At 35.2% G+C, this 22,498-nt stretch overlaps 1 long non-coding RNA gene across 3 annotated transcripts in view; it reads right to left on the bottom strand.

Moving 5' to 3' along the window:
* The window catches only part of LOC118170143, a 189,069-nt gene that overhangs the window by 16,371 nt on the left and 150,200 nt on the right, over positions 1-22,498 (bottom strand). Inside the window, exons 8-9 of one of the 3 annotated variants that reach the window (XR_004752516.1) lie at positions 20,557-20,635; positions 18,590-19,063 (exon numbers count right to left, since the gene is read on the bottom strand). The exons of 1 other annotated variant lie outside the window; for it this stretch is intronic. This is a non-coding gene — a long non-coding RNA (uncharacterized LOC118170143). Of the gene's footprint in view, positions 1-15,616; positions 16,121-18,589; positions 19,064-20,556; positions 20,636-22,498 lie in introns of those variants that run through there. One more of the 3 variants, XR_004752517.1, reaches the window with a different exon arrangement.

Below are 22,498 nucleotides of genomic sequence, written 5' to 3'. Positions count from 1 at the left end.
TGAGGGGTAAGAAACCATGAAGTGGTATTAAACACTGTGAAAGTAGTTAAGAATCTGATTTCTCAATCATTTGTGCATACCCCACAGAATGAGATAATGGGAACAAAATACAGATATATATTTTATATATATAGATACCAAACAGATGCTCATTAGTTCACCTTCTGCAATACAGCATGTGAATATTCCAGATCCATGTCTAAAGCACTGATGGCAAAAGCAGTTTGGGTAACATATTTTTCACATATATAACTTCCATATTATTTGTTCAAATCCTATGACACAGCAGTAAGTAATATCCATTGACAAGCAATACTAACAGCAATGTCCCTTGAGCCTTCTCGAGACATTGTGGTAAATAAAAATAGGAATTCTGAATTTAAAAAGCATAAATTTCCATTTTTGTTTGTTTGTTTTTGTTATTTTTTTCAAGTTTGTTGCAACCAGCAGAAATACTCACAAATTTCACTGGAATAAAATAATTATATATTTCACATGAATTACTTCATAATTCAAAAATTGTTTCTCATATAAATTTATTTTTCATACTGTTCTACTGGATCAACGCAAATAGAATAAGCCACATTTCTGTTCAACTTTAAGTCAATACACAGTCATTTCTCCAAAGCAAAGCCAACCATACATATGTTTTGGAATTTGTGCACATTGTTAATCTTGAATTAAACTAGTGGGATGTCAAAATTGAGATACATAACATTTTATCTTATTCCTTTTATTCCACATTCAAAACCACAAAGAACCCTTCAAAAAAATGGTAGAAGCAGTGCTGTGCACAGGCAAGATGATTTGTGGATCTGTGTTTGTGGACATTTTTTCAATATTTCTAGGTTAGAGATATGTTTTCTGTACTACATGCAATTTGGCTTTTGCTGAATTTACTTTCCAGGCTTCCCATACTTTAAAGGTACAATGAATAAATATTAGGAAGAAAAGGAAAGCTACTTTTCAGAAGAGGAAAACATCAAGCAGTCCTTCGAATTAAAAAATAATAATAATAATAATATATATATTTTTAAATTTTATTCTATAGTATAATAACATACTGTAAATAACCTAGTAATATAAATGAGCCATACAATTTACCCCTCAATGCTAAATATCATTATTCTTATTTTAAAGAATTAACTAACAGACACTAAAGCCAAAATAATTTATAACTTGTACAAATACAAATAGTTGTTTCAAAATTCATTTTAGCAGCTTAAGGGAAAATAAACCTTAGATTTCTACATGCCTGTAATAGTTCTATGAACAACTGTAGATCTTATTTTACCTGTTTATGCAGCATTATCAAGAGTACTGGTGATAATAAAAGAGTATTTCATGTTTTTACATTTACCCTTATTTGAGACAACTAAGAAAAGATACAAAAGGCAGAGAGTGCCAGCTTCACTGCAACAGCCTCTGTGCACCAGCACTTCACCCATTCTGTACTAAACCCACACCAAAACCAAGCCCCAAAAGCTTGAAAAGCTCAGCTGTGATTCTTAAAGGAATCTGAATACAGGATCAGCTCCTTAACTATTTTACGTTTACCTTTTGAGTATGCTTCACTACACACATATTTAGTTACCTAGTTTTACAAACTTGCTTATTCTAGCAGAACATCACAGAAAACAAGAGTTTAACACCTCTGTTTATCATAGACTTAGCTATGCTACAAGACCTTTCCAATTTCAAACAGAGTGAAACAAATAAAACATAGGTGCCAGGTTCATTAGCATTTAATGAATAACAAATTAACTTGCCTCCGCTAGTAATCTGAACTTGTCTTACTCCCGAGTTTTTCAATTATATTATCTTCTTTCATGCAAATTAAAGGACTACACAAGCACAATTAGATGTGGCAGCTACAAACAACTAGAAAAGCACTCAATCAAAAATTATGGAACTCGTCTTAATTCAGGCCAAACAGATAACTGGCAGCTCTCTTTAGCTTTTATGCATTGCAACCCAGTCAGGAAACATATATATATAGATATTTTATTTTCATGGAAATGCAAGGACTTGTTCCACCCTTCTATCATTCTATCTCTTTTGCTACTGCTTATGAACTCGGTTTCTTAAGATTAAGTTGATGCATACTTGAGCTCCTCTGTCGTACTCCCAGAGCTGCTCACTGAAGTGCATAAATATAGAGCCCAGCGCTGATTTTAATTCATTCTCTCCTTTACAACATTATTTGCCATTTCTCATATTGTAATCATTGTGTTAGGGAGATTGTACATTCAAAGAGAGGGGAAAGGAAGTAGATGGTTTCAGTATCATATGCATTCATTTTTCTGTGGATGAAGCACAAAGCTAGCGTTAATGAAGATTTGAAACAGTTCCTATTAAAATGAGTGAACATTTTTCCATTGGCTTGAGGTGAGAATATGACCAAATGCTCGCTAATCTAGTTCAATTACCACAATCTATTAACAACACATTAATAAAAATGTGCAGTTCCCTTGTTCCCTTCTTTGTACCCCCAAAATTTTGTATGCAATCTAGTCCTGAGGGACTTATCCATGGTCATAAACACCAGCTCTATTTAGGTTAGTAAAAACACTCCTGTTTGGTGATTTGAATAAATGTAAACCCTCTTTTGTAACTGAAAAGCATTAAAGGACTTAATTAAAGTTTAATTAATCATAAAGGACTTAGTGGTTAATTAAACATAAAGCATTAAAGAAGCAACCACGCTTTTGCAGACGAGATGGAGCAGATAATTCATTCTAAGCCTCAGACTTGGTAAGGAATTGTTTCCTCAGTCCTTGTCTGGCCTCTGACCATCCCTTCCCTAGCTGCAATCTTACTGAAGCACAGCTATTGCATTAAGCTGTGGTACTGCTGGAGCTCAAAATAGAGTCATCTCAACACAGTTTTGGTACGTGCGTGCCTACATCTCAGCCTGCAGAACCTTTTCCCAAGAAGTCAATGGATTTTTGATCACAGAGCAGGGATTGAAGTTGCCACCTCAGTCATTTCTGGACTAGAAAGCTGCAAGCTGCTGGTGTCAGTCAGCTGCCAGCCACCAACATGTGTGAAACAGCAAGGCACCTCCGACCCTCTAATGTGCCCTGAATACAGGCCACAGAGTAAATTAATATATTGGACCACACTGCCCCTTCCTGTGCCCTAGAAATCAAGCAAGATTAATGGACTTTTTTATAGCCTCTGGAGAATGTTCCAGGTAGGCAAATGCCCAAACTGTCAGAGCAAGAAAAGTGGGTTGATTTTCCATAGAATTAATCTTTAAATGAAGGGAATATGGATGTCATTTCCTTTCCAAGTAACATTTGTCATCAGCACTCACTGTTCCAACCAGAGGTAACCAGGCCACAAACAAGCTTTGAATTTCAGAAACATTTTGGAGACGCTATTTAAGTCAGACAATCTCATGATAGTTTGCTCTATTTCGGCCTTGTACTTAAATACACATTTAGAACAATGCTACATTTATTATTATTTCTAAGACAGTATGGAAAGGAATTTCACAGCAGTAAGAAAACCATAGAATCCAGCATAGCAGCACGCTGAGCTCTGTGTCCCTTTCCATCCGTCCGTTCCCCCCCCCGGTCCCCCCCCCCCCCCCCCAATATCTCGTTTCATTTTATGCTTTAAGGTTGAACAAGAACAGATGTGAAATGCTGTGATCACTCCTTTTTCTGCAAGGAGAGTAGTTTAACGGTTCTTTATCACAGGCAACAACTTCCCACGCTTACTTCTGTGATCTTATCAACACTGCAAACTATCTAAGCAGAAGAAATGCATTTTGATGTCTAGAGCCTTCTTTACAGTCTTGTTGTTGTTTTTGTTTTACACTGATTAGCAAAAGCAGCAAGTGTTTATCTTGATTTTTAAGTGTAAATTGGAGCAGTGATAGCATAGGAAACTCCATAGGCAGGCAAGTAAGTTGTGGGGCTCTTCAATACTACTAAAGCAGCTTGCAAAAATCATGAGACAAAGGATGTAAAAAGTCAAAAGTGCAAATGAGGATAACAACAACAACAAAACCTCAGACATTAAAAGTAAAAAAATAAAAATAAAACAAAGCATGATGTGTGTGTACGCATGGGGGAGTACCTTTTTCTCTCTGACTGTAGCAAGGTATCTAAAAAGGTTTTGTGCACATGAAACAAGTAGAGGGATGCCACACACTCAAACAGCTCATTTGTGGCATCATTCCGATCAAATATAAAACTGCAGTTACCATGTTTTTAAGGGGAAGAACCAACTAGAAGGAGATGCACCCATTCCTGTGCATTCAGGATGTATTAAAATCTTCCAGGCCACCTGCAAAGACTTGATGTGACTTATGATTCAGCATGTTAACCTCACTGTTCCTGCAAACTCCTGTAGGTTGTTAAGAAGCACTTCAAATCTGCTCGTATCACTATTAATTGTAAGGAATAAATTTGAACATGTGTGTCTTGCTTGATCTTGAAAAGTACATTTGCCAAAACTCAGATCTAGGCCTACAAGCTTCACATTAACCTGTACTGATTACTTTTTTAATTATTACTAAACTTCAGGCATACAGATGTAGTTATGAACTGTAAATTTACTGACAGCCCATTGGTAGCAAGCCTTTGTGTCCACTGCTGGCAATAACACACATTTAATTTGTTCAAACTCAGCACAGAAAACATCAAGTCCACAATTTGCAGTTCACCATTTCAGAGTGGAATTGAAGTAACCTGTCAAGAAAATAGTAGCTACAAGAGAATACCCTTGATTTTTTGTCTTCCTAGTAGCCATTTGTATCATGTGCACTTGATAATGGTTCTGGCTCAAGCTGAAACCTGCTACCCCCTATTATCTACATACAAGATCCACATTACTTGACTTTTCATTTTATTTTTAAATGCTTTTGCCATTTTCAGCAATCAGAACAAAATTATGAAATGTAAAATGCTTCTAACAACATGTTTCAGTTTCCTATTTAGTTGATAATGTTGATTTAGGTTTCATTTAGTACAATTGCAGTTATATTTCAAATTTTCTCTCTGTAAGTGAAGCCATGCTATTTCTGTTCTGATTGCCAACCCATACGCTCTACCACAGCTTTTAGCCCAGTTTTTTCTCTCACGTCACAAGAATTTACAACTCATAGCACGATCGTACTTCAGGAAATGCTCATATTTCTACATTTTGATTAATTTATGGGGTTGATTTAGATATATTCTTCACCTATAAATTCTATTGGCTTCACTGGAAGAGCTGGGTGTGCAAGGAATACAAAAGCTTTCATCCACAACACACACAAATTAAAATCAAAATTATAGCACCTTTGCTGTACATTTTTGTTATTTTCATCTAGTTCTACTAGAATAAATTATTGAAATTTATTATTTTCATATATATACATTTGACTTTGGCTTATGCGTAGGATCCAGGTGGACCTTTTGCCTTAATCACTGTGACTTTGATGGGGCTGTTTTCTTTCAAAATAGACTATATGCACAATTAAATGTAAAAATAATTAAAAACTTAAGAAACCATATAAAAATAAATGGAATCCTTGACATATCTCACATAAGCACTTCAGAGTTGCTTTCTCTGATATTTTCCTGGTCATAAATTTCTTGTCACCTATACACTTGAGATTTTAGATTTGTGCATGAGGGTAAAGATGTTTGTGCATGTGAGAGAAAGAAGTGGCAATACAGAGATATCCTCATCCATCTTATACAACCAACGTGTCAGATAATGAGTTACCTGACTTCAGTACAACATTTCAGAGGTTTTGGCTGTTACTAGGAGGTACATATGTGAACAGGGATGGAGAAGGATAGGGGTGTCAAGCTTTAATCAGGTTTCAGATTTGGACAGACAACAATTCATCCAAATACACCTCAATTCCCCACAGGGACATAAATTCCTGTGTCAGATCATACTCACCCAGACATTTTCTCTTTCAAGTAAGTATGTCATTTTGGAGGTAATATATTACGCTTTGCAACATAAGAACTCTCAAATTTATGCTTCTACAGAGTAGTTATACGGGGAAAGACAAAATACTGTAACATAAGAAGTCATTTTTAAAAAAATAAAATTCAAACTATATCACCTATCAAATAACATGTTCTATCTTTTAAAGTCATGTATATATTCTTCTTCTTATGCATAATAAAAGGATGGTATCTGAAAGAGCACTGAAATTCTCTAAATTATTTTGTCATTTTATATTCTAAGATATTGTTCATTAAGCGTGAGCATAGCACGCTGACCAGGAAAAAGTGTGTATTAAGACAAATTTAGTATCTACAGTTGAGTTTATATGATGGTATATACACTGTTCCATCCAGGTAAATTGAGTTACCTTCCACTTAGCTGAATATGAGCCAGCAGTGTGCTCAGGTGGCCAAGAAGACCAACAGGATCCTGGCTTGCATAAGAAGCAGTGTGGCCAGCAGGGCCAGGGAAATAATTGTCCCCCTGTACTCGGCTCTGGTGAGGCCGCACCTCGAGTACTGTGTTCAGTTTTGGGCCCCTTGCTACAAGAAGGACATGGAGGTGCTCGAGCGAGTCCAGAGAAGGGCAACGAAGCTGGTGAAGGGTCTGGAGAACAAGTCTTACGAGGAGCGGCTGAGGGAACTAGTATCATTCAGCCTGGAGAAGAGGAGGCTCAGGGGTGACCTTTTTGCACTTTACAGTTACCTGAAAGGAGGCTGTAGTGAGGTGGGGGTTGGTCTATTCTCCCACATGCCTAGTGACAGGACGAGGGGGAATGGGCTAAAGTTGTGCCAGGGGAAGTTTATGTTGGATATTAGGAAGAACTTCTTTACTGAAAGGGTTGTTAGGCATTGGGATGGACTGCCCAGGGAAGTGGTTGAGTCACCATCCCTGGAGGTCTTTAAAGATGCTTAGATGTAGAGCTTAGGGATATGGTTTAGTGGGGACTGTTAGTGTTAGGTCAGAGGTTGGACTCAGTGATCTTTGAGGTCTCTTCCAACCTAGACTATTCTGTGATTCTGTAATTCCTGATCGAGAGAGACAATGAATGGCATTTCCTACGGCAGCACAGATAAGATGTTCAGTGGATGCTCCTGACTCCTTCTGGCAATCCAAACAGCTGAAGTACATAAAGTCTTTTTTTTTTTTTTTTTTTTTTTTTTCATTTTTTTAACAAAAAATTCCATTTCAATTCTAATTGTTTCAAAATTTATTTCTTTATTCATTCCATGCTGATGAAAGGCATGGAATGAAAAAGCAACAGCAGTCAAATGCTTCTAAAACCCACACAGGACTTTATATATAAAACAGCTGGAGGACAGGCTAAATCGAGAATTGCACATGCACTCTGCAGGGACTGGAATTTCAAAAACTGACAACCGATGCTATTCAGGGAAAACAGGAAAGAAGCAGTGAATAATGGATTTAGATGAGATAAAGTCAAACCGCTCATTCAATTTCTATCTGCAAACCAGTAAATATGTTTCTAGCAATAACAGCATGGGAAGTCATATGGTGTTTCAGCAATCCATTTATATTAAGTTAAACTTACAATGTATAACCTCAAGTTGTAATTTTTGTCTTTTCATTTCAAGCTATGGCACATTTATTATAATGCCTTTGGGAGCTTTAACGGTTAATAATTGAAGAGGTCATTTTCTTATGAATTGCTTCTTGCTTTTCCATCCCCTTTATTTAGTTTATTGTGAAGGGAAACTTGGAATTTCTGAAGGTCTACCAGATGTTGCAGACACTGCCAGATCTGTGTTTTAGCAGACATCCATAATTTTATTTTTTTAAACAGGAGTTTCCAAAACAATGTCTTTCATAGCAAGATGTAATATAAGAAATGCATGTGTTTTTTGTTTGTTTGTTTGTTTGTTTTTGGTTTGGTTGTTTTTCAAACTAAACAAACCCACGGTCATAAGAATTTTTTTCAAGGATAGGACTAGGGAAGGAGAAAGGAAACAGACATTTTAACTTGCTGTCATGTCTGCTAATTCTAGCAAATATATTGTGAGAATTCCCATAATTAAATTCAAAAGTGGGAAAATAATATGTTTTATGTGCCATCTTATTTCCTATGCAGAGAATAAGGAACCGTGTCTGGAGCTTCAGCAGTCAAGTTAACAGAACTTCCCACCTATTACTATTAAATTGTATTTAAACAGCAAATAACGGTTCTTTTAAATAGATTTCCTCATCTATATCAATAAACCTGCAGGTACAGTTGTGTTCCAGAAAGGCCTTAGATTGTGTTAAGTGGTCATTGCTCATTTCATTCCCTGGACATCAATGCAACATCTCTGATTATCACGTGCCATTAAAGAATATTGAAAAATGCATTGCAACACTTCCTGTTTGTCAACAAGTATTCTTTGTGAATCAACTGATACAATACACAAATAGTTATATTTGGAAGACCTGGGGACAAATGATCTTTCACTGGGTTCTCCTCTGTTATTCTGAAGTTCTGACATCTTTTTTCTTAAGGCTTTCAGTTAAATCTGATAACACTGGTTTACTGTCAGAAATTTCTTTTACATTTACTCCTAAAAAATTATAGAATATATGTATATAATGAAATGCTGTAAATATGTCATTGTAGATTAATACAGTTAAATGAATTATAAAAACCATCTTCAAAATACAGACACTAAGAAAAAATAAAATCGATACATTTAAATAATAAGGATGAAATGGTTTGGAACTTCAAACTTACATATCTTCCTTTCACTGAGGCATTCAGCAACACCAAGTATTAACATGAAAAGCAGCAGCACAGAACATATGTGAACAATCACTGCTGTCTTCCTACACTTCATCTTCCCCTTAATGATATATCAGCCTAGTCATTCAAAAATGCTTTATTTCACGCTGTTAATCAAGCGCAATTCACTGTCCATTAGTCTCCAGTATCTCCACTGCGATATGCAAACCTGAACCTTTGAGTCGGATGAGTGTTGCTGGCATTTGAAACACGACCATCATACAGTATACAGTATAAACATGAGCATACAGTATACAGTATAAACATGAGAAATAGGAAAAAGCTTAGCCTCCAAAAAAAAAAAAAAAAAACAACCTGCAAGCCAGAAAAATAATTATGCACAACTTTGTGTATGGATTTCCTAGAGAAAGTGATCAAATATTCACCATGCTCAGTAGCACGTGTATACATTGGTCTCTGTTGCAAGCAATGCCTTGAACAGGAATGATGCCAGCAGGAGACTCTCAGGCCAGCAAGCACACTTGAGTCCTGGTGGCAAGAGCTGAGGAGATCCAGGACATCTAATGCTTTACTCATGTTCGTGCGTGTGAATTAATAATGTGTGGAGCCAATCTACACATTACAACCAGCTTTAAATCCTGTAAATACCCAGCTCTGCTATTTTATGTAATCACAGCATTAAGTTAAATGCCGTGTGTACAACCCTGCGGCAGATATAAACATGGACAGCGCAACGCCAACTCGTAAAGTGCTTTAGTGCTTCGACTGTTACAGACCAATTAAAATGCGGTTCTTACTCCAGCTTTGCAACCCATGACACTTGACTTTTTTTGGAGGTGACACTTTGGGATTTATCTAACATCCTGTTGGAACAGTCACAGACAATTTAACTTCCCTGGAATATATTAGTTTATGCTGCTGCTATAAAGGATCCAAATTAAATTCCCCATGGGGATTTTTAACTGCCATACTAAGATGTACAAAGTAATATTTTTTTTTTCTAACAACAGGGACTGCAATAATGACTGTTGAATTTCATTTTGATAATGACAGATGTTACAAAGACAAAATAGGAATTCTTAATGAGATTTTGGGTGACATTATCCCAATTTCAAATACTTATATATTTTCAAATTTGATAGTAGTAAAACCACTTTCTTCATCAATATAAAATAAGAAGTATCTTTTAATTTGTAATGTTGCATCAGATTCTCTCTGTACATTCTTCTATTCGTAGCTTTTTCTTGAACTACTCTAAGAATCTTTAACTTTTTGCAGTAGAGAAAGAGATGAATATCAGATTAAAACAAGATAATTTTTACAAACTCTGGCTAGGCAAAATTTGTTTTCTCTCACTATTTTCTGTGTGGTTATAGGAATTTGGCTGAATAAAACCACAAGGCATTCTATCTGTATGTAATGGTGGATAAAAACAATTCAGTTTTTTGCTTGGAAGAATTGCTATATCCCTTTCAAAAAATAAAATAAAATAAAATAAAATAAAATAAAGGAACACATATATGCCATAGGAAAACAGAAGAAAACAGAAGACAGTTCTTAAATGTTAAGTGCTGAACAGACCAAATAATCAAGTAAATAAAATATATTGAGATTCTGGTCATATTTTAAAAACATAACAATGTGGATCTAAGCACCAATGTTTTCTTTTGTCTTTTTTTTTTTTTTCTGGATAGAGTATTTGAAAAACAAACAAACATTGTTTTTTAACTCTTCCTTATCCATTTCCATCTCTTTTACTAGAATTCAAGTACTGTGATGTACAAGGATTCAAGAAACCGCATCCGTATGATAGATGTCAAAAGTTATTGAGATCTGTGGCCTGTCTGCTCCCAGAAGATTTCATGTAGTTTGAAATTACAATATATTACAATATTAAATTATATTCTTAGCTTTCTATAAAACGTATAGCTAAGTCTTCAGAACACAGCACACTGGCTGCCAAGAAAGCAGCTGTGTTCCAGTTCTCTCAGGGGTCAGATGTCACTCATTAAGTGCATTGAATTGCACTTAAAAATAATGATGAAAATGCTTACCTTTACATGCATTTAGCTGATATACAGGAAAAAATTAATAGTTTTAAAGGGCATCCATACCAACTCTTTCTGAGTTTATAACTCTGCGTCTGCCTAATGCTGTGTGTTCTGCTTATCTCTTGAAAGCCCAGCAGCAGAATATATTTAAAAACAGTTGCCAATTTCTACCCATATTGTCCAATGCTATTTTCAATGCACAGTAGCTACTGTATCCAATACAGAAAGCAGAAAAGTGATCACAAACTAATGGCAACCATTCGAGTAGGCCTCTGAATTATTAATAAATTACATCTATGGAAGTCATTTAGAATGACTCATTAAGCCGATTAGCTCCCTGTTTCATGAGCAAACGACTGTTCTAATAGAAGGGAAGGTAGGAACTAGTAGATAAATAATGATTATTAGAATAGCAGAGCTTCTTTTGGAGCAATTGTCAAGCTAAAGATGAAGTGTTATTTGAAAGTCTCAAGAAGGACTTTGAGAAATTGGTGCAACAGGAAATTAGCATGAACTAGTACAAAGGTAGGTTACCTGATAACACAAAAGGTGCACTTGACAACGTAGTAAATAAGGAGCGCTGTCTAATCTGTACAGGCTCTAAAATGCAGCAGCCACAAATTAAAGCTACAGGTATAGCACTGGCTCTGCCTAGGATTTCATACCAGTGCTTACACATGGCGGATTAAAATGTAGTCCCTACTGAATGAACCGTCTGCCTGCAGACTGAGAGAACTGCTGTTCCTAAGGGATGCTTCACTTTCCATTTCATTATTTATGTTTGCCTGGGCAGTTTTTACATTGTCTTAACTTATTACGTTGTAATCGATTAAAGGTATACAATTCACACACACAAAATCAGAGTGTATCTTTGCACAGTTAATGAGATTTTCTAAATTATTTTCATCTCCTTTATCAATTGAAATGTGAACTGGCTGAAAAAGAATTAGGCATTTTATGGTGTACTAGAATTAAATTAATGGTGATTATTTTGTGATGTAAAATTAATGTATTTTAATCAGCTAATATTAGTGCATGCATTTACATGCAATTACTTTCCCCAAGTGGTAAAGGGAGAATAAAGATGTAACAGATTATATTTCCACCGATAGCTATAGTCTGCATTACAGAATGTATTTTCTTCTATTTTTGGAAAACTTCATTACTATAACAACCATTTTTTTTTTTTTTTTCTGTGTACAAAACATGATAAAAGGAGAACCTAGAAAGAGAATACTACTGTGAGAGAATCACGATGTTCTGCATCCCATTCATAGAGCAGTTTTGCAAGGTAACTAGCACTGACATTACAGGTTCTTTACAAAGTCCATGAAGGCCCCTTAAAATCCATCCCAAGCCTGCAGAAGCATTCAGGAAGTGCTCTATAATGTCTTGCAGATATCTAAAACCTGTGCTACTCTAATTACTTGTAACCAACATCAAACCACTACAAAGGTGCTGATATATGCAACAAAAATTCTCATCTCACACAGAGCATTTCCAAGTAATCTGAGTTATGAAAGTTGTAATAATTAGCTATTCTGTTATAAAATACATGTTGATAAATATACAATGCAAATATGTTATATAATAATCCACAAATTTGGTGTATAAGTATATATACTTGCATATTTTATCTGTAATTTATTACACTCTAATACACCACAATAAATATTTACTATTCATTACAATTACTATTCATTAGCCTTCACACCTTGCAAATTAATACAAAGCAGTCTAAACCATAAAGAGCTAGAATTAGAACTGTGTAAGTTCTAATTTCTATTCTGTCATGCGAAGAACCCAAAGATCATCCAAATAAGATCCCATTTGCTTGTAAGAGAGGCTTCTGAAGTGTAGACAAAAAAAAAAAAAAATCAAGAAATACCTTTACAACATTTTTTCCCTGTATTGAGTGCAGTCAATAACAAAACCAACAAATCTGTTACAACTCTGATTTAATAGAATATATAAACATAATGCAGAATCTATAGAAGATGTAATAACTCCTTCCAAATGTAAAAACATTGATTTTTAAATGAATATTTTTGACTAGACTTATTAGGAGAGGATATTCAGAGAAAATCATGGGCTTGAATCAATCAATTAGTTTGTACATTGTATTGGACAATGACGGAAATAAAATTATGTAAATATATATATACAGTGAGAAAGAGTAGCAAAAAGCCAACACTAACCACTAAGAGAAGTTATAGTACAACTGTTTATTAAAATTCTTGCAGTCTTTGTGACTCAAAGTACACAGCTGCAGTGCAAGCATGCTTCTGATTCACAGACAGATGCAAGACTATGTACATTGCCTAAATACAGACTTTTAAGGCTATGCAAGATACGTGCACTCACTTTACTACTATGAGGGTGGTGAGGCACTGGAGCAGGTTGTCCAGATAAGCTGTGGATACCTCATCCCTGGAATTGTTTAAGGCCAGCTTGGATGGGGTTTTGAGCAACCTGGTCTGGTAGGAGGTGGCTATGCCCATGGAAGGGGAGCGGAACTAGATGACTTTTAAAGGCTCTTCCAACTCAAATCATTCTGGTTCTATGATTCTGTGATAGCATTACCCCTTGTCCCCAGATCAACCTGCCACTTAGATCTTTTAGGGCAGGTCACCTTTCCTTGCCTTTTCCTTGTACCTAAGGATGGGACTCTCCCAGGCTATGCCTCTAAATGCAGTCAGCACGTAATCAGGGTGCACACAAGATGTCCAAGATGCTGCCGGATGCTAGTGTACCTACATGCCTTGACATAGCTTGTTGTATAAATATCCTACGCATTCAATAACAAATATATATATCAGAGTATATTATGAATGCTATGAAGAAAGTTAAGAAACCTAGTGGAATTCAAATAAGCCAGGAAAGTCTTTTATATTGTTATCACCTTGCTCGTATTCCAGGTAAATCATCTTGCCTCAGTTCTCTTAACTGCTACAAGACAATGCTATTTTTCAAAAGCAGTATTTTCCCTTTCGATAAATCTCCAATTCTATGGTATTTGGATAAATAAAAACCTGCACCTAATCTCAGTAGGCATTAATACAAGAAAAAGTTTATCTTATGCAGAAGACCAAACTGCAAAATAATAATGGGTCCCCCCAGCCTTAATAGTTATGATTCAGACTCTGAACTATTATTTTTATTGTCCCTGCTGAGTGCTACTTTGCATTTCAGTTTCTGTTATTTATAGGTCAATGCCTCAAGAAGCAAGTACAGACAAGCATATGGAGGATCTACCAGCTCAGGCATAATGCTTCAGCATGACTTGTGCTACTGTGGGGATTTAGACTCTAATACTAAATTACTTCATTACTTGTCTGGAACCCTCTAAAGGCAATCCCAACTTTTCAAATCATATGGTCTTTATTTGATAAGTGGGGAAAAAAAAGAGTGGAACACAAGTTCAAATCATCTTATTTAGTCAGTTAAGAAGCTACACAGCACTAAATATGTTTTACTGATATATTTTATGGAGACTTTCTTGTCATCTACGCTAGTACAGAGCCTTTGAATTAGACATACTTTTGGGACCAGGCTGCATTCCCTGTATAGTAGTTTAGCACCAATCTGATGGCACAAAGCAGACAAAGACAATTTTTCAGGGCTAGAGAAATGTTCTGAACAATAATAGAGTGGCTATTATCTCTCCTTCAGGAAAAAATAATAATAAAAAGGCTTGTCACAGCATGGCTATTCCTGTTCTTTTGTAATTCCTCTTATGTCACCAATACCACGTAACAATGCGACTGATATTTCCAAGGTGTGGGCAATGATTTTGCATTTGCATCATTACAGCCAGTGTCACAGCTACCTCCTCTGGGTAGAAAGACTAGGGGTGAGCAGGCAGCAGGGTAGAAGCATCTGAAGGAGTGGGCCTGGTGAAACTCAAGAGAAGTTCAGTGTTTCACCAGCCAGTTAACAAACACAATGTGCTTCCCAATGCTTGGGAAGCCCCGTGGACATCGAATTAGGTTCTCTGCTTTGCTGTGGACACCAAGGCAGGACATGGTGAATTATTGCTTGTAGCTCCCACAAAGGAGCTTGTAAGCTCCTTCTTATAACATAATTTATTGTAACAAGCTTATAAATTGTAAGGTTATAATCTATTTAAGCAAGAAAACTCAGATTCATTCTCAAAAAAAAAAAAAAAAAAAAAAAAAAAAAAATAAAAAAAAAAAAAAAAAGGAAAGAAAGAAAAGTTAACACACACTCAACTGAAGGCATGAGCTGCCTCCCAAGGGAACAAATTCTATCACACATTCCTATAACAGCCAATAGTTTGTCAGAGTTTTTCAAACACACAGTTTGTTCTAAATAAAACATGGCCTTTTCCAAAAACCTGTTTCAGAAATTTACTTTGTTACTGTAGCAGTTATTTTAATTTCTACTTGCATACCTCGTTTGTAAGTTTTTTTTAGAAAAAATAACTTCAATATTTTTCAAAATAGACGAATAAATGTTGAGGTTACTATGCTGTTGTTTTAGCACAGCTGTGCTAACAAAGAATTTGCTCAAATTTAGACAATGCCATGGTTCTGATAAAATGCTTTGAGTGTTTAATCTTATGTTTCACCATACATCATTGCCTGCAATGATGCTGAGTTATACTACTGTCATATTACTTGGTATGGTTGCTACTTTAATACATTTAACAGATATAAACTGATTGCCTTAAATTAAATATGCGTAGTTTTGCAGTGCTGTGCTACACACTGATTGCAAGTGTAGTCACTACAATAAAAATAAATTTAAAATGCTCAAGAAAAGATCTGTATAAAAGACACCACTTCACAAATGAAGTGGAAGAAGTAAGGCAACTTTTGAATCAGATTTCATTGTCCAGGGAGAACTTTTGTAATTTGTTATATGGCTGCAAAAACAACAAATAATCCATTTTATTAAGTATTCCATATCTTGAAACTCCAAGTTTGTTTTTATGATTAACATTTGAATATCAACTCAACAATGAAATGCATGGAGTATGAAAACAGAAGCTTTGTTTGGGAAATGAAAAAATATTTCTCATGTTCTATTAGCAAACAACTTGGCGGTAATATAATAATTATTTGCTTTCTTTATTTTGTTTATTAAATCACAGAACTCATTGCCATATTGTTTTGGATGCCAGAAGAATAAGTGAAAGAAAATGCATCAGGGGCTATTAAACTATACAAACAGATGCATGAAATCCCAGATTAGAGGATGTATCAGCTAAACTGCCCTTCTGATAGTTCCTCTGACATTATTTTCCACTCCAAGAGTATACGTTACAGTCAGAAGTTGAAAAAAAAGAGTAACCCATAATTAAGAACCTCATCTTCTCCAGTACCTCCATTCCTATGTTCTCAATACTAATTTTCTGAAAAAAAAGAGCTTCTGTCTTGCCCTTCCGTCTTCCAAAAAGAAGCACACTTAGTATACATAAGGGGTTTTTTTGTTACTGAAAAAGGGCTTTGGCAAAAATTGTCACTAGGATGTATTTTTAAACATCAAGTTCATCCCATCCTTTAAATTAGACATGAATTTTTCTGTGAATAATATTTAATAAAAGAGGGAACCTCAAAATTAGTAAAATTTGCAGCGCTTACTCTGCACTTTTTCATTAAACATGCTATAGCCACATTTCTTTGTACTAAGCATGAATCTTAGCAGCAAGAACAGTTCTAAACACCACTTAAATATCTGCCTTTCTTCGCTAATTGCTTTTTCTCCAGCACTGCTTTGATTTATATCTTTATACTGTCTCCTCTAATATCCGTTAATTTTTTTTTGTAATTTCCAAAACATTTGCTCAGAATGGTATTTTTCATTGTTATATAAACATATCTGCAGCAAATTCTCTAGTGCATATTCTCTAGAGAGAGAGAGAACCTGTATAAATAAAAACCTATAGGGATAGAGCATAGGCAATACTGGATTTTGAGCCGAGTTTTTAAAGCTCATAAATAAATAATGATAAATGATAAAGCTGACAACCACAATGTTGGTTGTGTTCTTCATTTTACTAACATGAATAAGATTTCAAAGAGGAACTGCATCTTGGTTTTAGTACATGTACCTCACCCCTTTCCTTTGAAACATTGAGATTCAGGAAAATAAGAAAAATCCGGAATAGTCCTATCCCTCAGAGAGTGATTCAACTGCTCACAGAAGAGTAAAAGTCTCTCTTCTGTGACATTCTTATGCCAATATTAAAGAGTAAAGAACAGTTTAGACACCAGAAGGAATGCAGTCAGTAATAACATTTTAACTTGGAGAATTTTGTCTAATGCTTAGGACCATTTTTGTTGTTGGTATTTATTGTAAGCTCTGTCTTTATTATCAGTCAAGACACAACAAAAAGAGCTTCCCTTTTGGGGGTAAACAAAGTGCTATTCCTGAATGGCTGTGTGTGTCTGTGTGTTCTGGGAGTTAACTGAAATGTAACTATGCTAATAATTAACTTAAGATGGGGCAATTCAGACTACGTTGCTACTAAATGCAGGAAGCTGGAAAAAAAATGTTTGTTTGAGCAAGTATTTTCTAGAATCTTATTTTAAGTAATATTAAGTATCAGTTTAAGAATGGGAAAAAAAAATGTCAAAATAGCTGGAATTACTTTATTTATGACATTTTCTATAAATATTTTATTCTGCACTCATTCTAGGATGAATACATAGGATTAAGTTTATTGATTTGAGGTTTGGAGAAATATTTTTTTCAGCACTTAGTGACATCCTCTTTGCTATTCCCAATCCACCCCACACTGAAAAAAGACAACACCAGTGAATAATAAGGTTCTGTTGCAAAGAGCCGTCTTAGAGAGAAATTATCTCTGCAGTTTGAATAAATGAAAACATTATTTATCCATTTCTAGTTCTTAGTTCTGAAATTTAAAATATTATTTACTTTTATCAAAACAAAACCTGATAATTTGCCTTCTGTCTGACCACTTTACTCCATAATATTCACTGTTAGCTCATAGGCAGAACGCTTAAAGTGTTCTCTGTTTAAGAGAACACCCTTCATCATTCAAGACTGATACTTGTAAGGTTTACAATATGCTTTGATTGGACAACTAACAAAATATAATCATATCACTGTTTAGTAGTGTACTCTTACAAAGCACAGAAAAGAAAATTAGAAGGACAAATTGTTGAAAATATTTAATGGCTTCTAAAAGAACTAAATCAATGGGAACAAGAAAGATCCAAGGCAATATTCTGTGAGCCAAATTTACGCTGGATACAGCCCGTTCCCAGCAGCAGCAGCAGTTAGTGGTAGTGGTTAAGAGCATGCCCACTTGTAGCCAGACTTGCTTCTCTATCTGTGAGACATGTTAGATCCTGCCTTGGGGACAAGAGCTGGCCTACGTGCTCTAGGGGTCTCTTTGGAGACAGCCAGCATGCAAAACTAGAAGTGTTTGGTAAAAAGATTGAAGGTGGGAGAGTCAATTAACACAAACTGCTTGTAGACAATTCAGTCAGGAAAGACAGCATCAAAATCTAACTGAGTTAGGTGATTATTTGGGATAGAGGATGGCCGAACAGCTTTAGTTTCATCTCAGACTTGTTTGATGGAGCTTTTTGTGTTTTCTCTGCTTTCACCCCTCTGACACACAGGAAGAGTACACAAAGAGCAAGATAAAAGCAACTAATAAATGGTAAGGCCTTGTGCTGTCTTTGAGTGTTTAGCTGGCAAACAAAACAATTATGTAACAACAACAGACTTTTTTTTTTTTCCATCAGGACCATTTAGTTAAATTCAATAATAATATCAGGGTACACTTCATCCCTAATTATTTTATATATATAAATATATATATATATATAAAAGGCCTCACATAAGTATATGAGACATTAATTCAATTGGAAAAACGCATTTGAATGCTTTCAACGCAGGCTATTGAAGCCATAACCCCCTAATTTCAAATCATAACCACTCCACCTTTGCACTTACATAAATCTGCTGACTCAAATGGAAGCCTTCAGAATAATGTTTTTGTAGTTCAGCCTAGCAATCTCACTCAGTTGTCCTTGTTAAGCCTATGCCAGATATGAATTAAGCCTCCTGAGTGGTGTGAAAGACAAGCTGTAAATGAAGGTATATTTTGAAAAATTTATGCATCATGAAACAGCCATTTAACGCAGGTGTTTTTCATAATTTACAAATTAAAAGAGAAACAATGCAGAACTGAGTTCTAAATTTGAGATAAGGAAATTGAAGATCCTGTTTTTGAGCACGAGCAAAAGCTCTGATGTCCCTTCTGCCCCTACATGTGTGATTGTCTGACAAAGCTTTGTCTAAAGACTCATTTCAGACTCTGTAAAGACAAAAGACAGGGTTAGGAGTCATGGTCATGACTCTGTAAGTTAAGATATGGAAAGTTCGGAGGTGATAGAAAGGCAAAATAATTAGTTTACACAGTACAGTGTCCAAAGAACCTGTGAGATGAAAGGAGCTTTCAAACCTCTCTTTCCTCATCAACTTTGATTCCTTTTTACTTTAGCAGTTCATATAGAGACTTAGAGGAAGAGCTGTATACTTATTGACAGTTCAGATTTGAATTATTAAGGTGAACTGAAATGCCCTTGTTTCCTGCACCAGTGAACATCCCAAATGTGGCATCTGTTTTATTAGTGATGAAACTACTATTTATTCTCTCCATTCCACAGTTTTCTTGATGTTCAAGACAGTAACTTCAACAGCACCAAGGACATTGAACACACTGTATTCAAGGGACAAAACTTCTATTGTGATTGTTCAGTGGTATTCCTACCCTTGAAATTTTGAATGCCACAACCCATATTAAAATTAATAAAGTACCTATTACAATACTGATGTATGGCACTGCATATTTATTAATCTGATCTGCCACAGTCCAATATAAGATGACATAAGATATAATGAAGTCTCAGGACATTCATTAATCTAAGCAACAAAATTAGTTAGAAATTAGTAAATTAGAAATGTAGGGAATCGGACTATAATCCTATTGTCTCCATTGAACAAAAAAATCAAGCCAAGGAGATATTTGCATTGCAATGAAATCACTACAAAAATTTGCCATTATTTGTATAGCTTCAATTTAGTGTATGTTGTTGCATCAACTAAACTTTCATAAGCAATTTCTTTCACTAATAGATTTTTTTTTCTATATTACTACTATCCTGCAAAAAATAACATTTGTGTTCACTTGGTCCTGCCAAAGCCTGAAGTATCAGAACAAACCAACAGAACAATTTTCAAGGGACTATATAACATGAAAAAAAATCCATAAAGATGATGTGCGTAGAACAATAAATGTATTTGGAAACTGTGTAAGGCAGTAACAAGAACAGAAAAACCCTGTAGAATATATTCTACTGTATAGTTTAGAATTCTGTACCACTGTGTGTATGTGTCCTGCGAGTCTTTGTATACTAAAAATTTTTACGTCCATTCAACAGCCCCGTAAAACTACAATTTTATCAGTTCCAACTGAAACTATCTTCTGATATCTTGACAGCACCTCTTGTATATTATTCTGATTATATACTTAAAACACATCTTCAATAACTAGTGATTCTAGGGGAGAAAAGGGACAAGAATCTATTCAAGAATTCCAAATGCTGTACCATAGCTTATCAGCATCCATATGTATTCTTAAATAGTGATTGCAAGCACAGTGTTTTATACGCTCAATACTCAAGTGATTTGTACTGTTGACCACTGATTGTTTTACATTATATGGAAATACATACGTTGTTAGAAGCTATGTCTAAGCCATAAATTGCATAAATAGCCTGACAAACAAATTCATCATCCACTTTTAACCTTATTGCCAGTGGCCCTAGAACTTACTGAAACACTCCAGCCCTCTGAGAAACTTCAGACAGTGCCCATTTTCTAAAATCTGCAAGTCAGAGATATTTTACTTTTCCCCTTCACAGTATTCTATTTAGCTTTTTTCTGTCCTCCTAAACACAACAGTAAAAAAAAAAAAAATAGAGGCAAAAAAAACAAAAACACCAAGGAAGCCTAAAACTGTCAAGAGCTGTACTTACTGTAAATAACCATTTAATTACTTTAAAATTCCTTTGCTGGGAAACATAGAGAATTTCATAACCTCTGAAGAAGTTGCTAATTTTCCCTACTGTTCTGGATTTCACTTCTAAGCCTTTAAAACTTTCTCTTTCAAAATCTCATGTTCTTGAAAATAGACATTTTATGAAGATATGGTGTAATTGTTCTTTATAAAATGTTTTTTCTTTAGTTTTGATTTTGATTTTTTTTTCAATTCAGCATCTCCTAGCAAAAAAACAAAAGCATGACAAACGTGGTAAAGAGCAGAAACAATAACGAGAATAAATTTTCAGCAAGTTAGCAGTTTCATTCTTCATATTTTAGCTCATCATGAGCTAAACTAAAAATTATAACAAGACAAATACTGCAATTGAAGAAAATACCATTTTAAATCTGAATCATTTCTATGCTTGAAAAGTATTTGTGATCTCCTCAGAGTCCCAAAGGAGATTTCAAACTGACACAGTTCTGAAGAGCAATCAGGTGTCACTCTTTAAAAGGAGGCTTAAACATAATCAAGAAGGGCAGCTTGCCAGTTCTCCTGCAGTCCCAAGTGGACTTTGTTCCATTATGCATCCTCCCTCAGTTTCAATTCATGCTGAACTTAACTAAAAGCCTTGCTTGTGCAATTTCAGGGGTTGCATCTTGCTTGAAAATGGCAAGCAGTCAATCACTCCAGTGAGAATGGATCAAAGAAAACAGGATAAAAGATAGTGCCAATTACACCATTGCTCTTCCTAAGCTGTTCAATAAATCAGCAGCTCAGCATCTGTGATATTTTGAGAACCTCTGTTTCAAACTATTTGTAAAAATTCATTCCCGTTTAGCCCATATCTTTCAAGCCATTGAAGCAGTTGCTGCTGAAAATGTAACCCCACCTTGGCGATTAAAAAAAAAAGAAGTTACACATAAGGACTTATTCAGCCAAAGTAGAACCAGCTTTTTTACTGAAAAAGAATTTATGTATAATGACTTCATAAATGTAAGTATTTTATAACTATTTGCACTTATTTGTAATACATTTTGATTTTGTTACGAGTGGATTCTGAAGTCTTCTAAGCAGAAATTAAGACAAACTATATGTTAGTTCTTTCAGATTTAGTCAACACTGATTACTTTGTGCTATACTTGCCACTTCTAAAAATTTACCAAGGTGTCTATATTTTGCATGTGGTTAGCAGCTCCATCGTCATATGATAGTCATTGCTTTCCAAGATCTCAGCTTGTCTAAAGCTGTTTGAAAATGTAGCCCCAAATACTTTCCTGTGCATATTTCCCCATTTTTTAGAATATTAAGAATTTTTGAATTTGGACCGTTGGTTTTGGTTGTCAGAGACAGCCTTGACATCCTCTTAAATGGAGATGCCTGCAGCACCACCATAAGAAGCAATATAACTGAAATTGAACTCTGTTCTACAAACACCCCAAAAAACAGTCCAAATATAATAATAAAGAAAGAAAATGAATTGTTAGCAAGGCAGAGTTAGAAAGCCTCAGTGACTCCATTTGTATTTTCTAGGTACTTTATATCACCCTGTTTTGACCTCTATGCAACACACAGTGGTTTCAAAACCCTGCCTGATTGATTTCTCAATTTAGCACAACAGCAGCACATAAGACCATGGCCATGAGTAGGCAGATAACTTTTCAAAATAACTTGTTTTGTACCCAACTCTCAGAAAACGTTCTTTCA

This window comes from Oxyura jamaicensis, chromosome 7, assembly GCF_011077185.1.
Source record: "Oxyura jamaicensis isolate SHBP4307 breed ruddy duck chromosome 7, BPBGC_Ojam_1.0, whole genome shotgun sequence".
Lineage (NCBI taxonomy): Eukaryota > Metazoa > Chordata > Aves > Anseriformes > Anatidae > Oxyura > Oxyura jamaicensis.
Note: the sequence above shows the minus strand (reverse complement) of the source record. Positions and strands in the feature narration are given on the sequence as shown.